Raw genomic sequence first — 1,255 nt, forward strand, 5'->3', positions numbered from 1 at the left:
TAAGTTTTGTAGTTATATAAACATTTCAAGTGGCCTATTACGGTTACATGCACATGTGCAAAATGCACATGAATTTTACTACAAAATTTGTATATAAATGATAAAAATGATTAAATGAGTGTAAAGAATCTTCCATGGTTAGTAGATTCATATTCAATTAAATGACCTTTTACCTGACATAGTGTACATTTATTAAGCTTAAATAATATTTCAGTTTGTCATTTTTTAAAAAGTAAATGACCCTCCATTCTGTGTATATAGTTACTCAAGAGAAATGTCACTTGCATTGACCTTAAGCTAAATATACAATTATCAACTGGAGACAAGAATTTAGTAATGTTTCAAGTGTTTTAGTACTTACTATTTTAAGATGTCCTTCAAGTTGAAAACTATAAGAGAAAAACTGTATCACATTTTATACAATAAAATCCATCAACCAAGCTTCTATTCACTATGCAATTGACCTATATTTCAGTATGCAAACTAATATTCCTAGTTTTGGCATCATATTATCTATCAATTTGAAATAAGTTACAGATGAAAATATAGTTATTCTGTGCTCCAAATTCTAAGTTTAGTATTTCTCAAGGCTGTGGTCATTGAGTGCTAGCTTCATATTGCAATCAACAACTTTTGGTCCCTTTTTTCTTTTATTCATATCATGTAGAATTTTATATTTAGCTGGTATTATACAAAATACAGTGAAAGTATTAGTCTGAATTAATGTTAGGGACCATGTTATCTAAACAATTTAATGATAAATTTACTCTGACAGCTTTCAAATCAGAATGATTTGAGTGTTTACTAAGAAAATAAATAGGAAAAATGTTCTGTTTCTATTCTGATATGAGTCAAAACACTTGATATGAAGAGCTGTAAAATAGAACTACCATTGCTTGCTACTAATACTAATATTAATAAGTTTATTAATATTAATATATATTTACATAATCATGCATATCAATATTAATATATATTATATTTATATAATCATGCATTATAAAATGCAGTAACAATCCCAATAAACTCTACTAATGCCTATACATTATATAAGATACCATAAAATTGAAAATTTTCTCCAAAATTGCCCCAACAATTTGTTATGAGTAAAGAAAAAATATTTTTCTGTATCAATCTTCTGCTAATGCAATAATATAAATGTTTGCTTACATTACAATTTTTCCCTCAGGTACTCAACTCCACAATTGAAATGTAATTCAGTTAAACCCAAATTTTATTGTGTTGTCAAATCTTA

The sequence above is a fragment of the Artibeus jamaicensis genome, unplaced genomic scaffold (assembly GCF_021234435.1).
Source record: "Artibeus jamaicensis isolate MK-2021 breed Jamaican fruit bat unplaced genomic scaffold, CSHL_Jam_final contig_3243, whole genome shotgun sequence".
Lineage (NCBI taxonomy): Eukaryota > Metazoa > Chordata > Mammalia > Chiroptera > Phyllostomidae > Artibeus > Artibeus jamaicensis.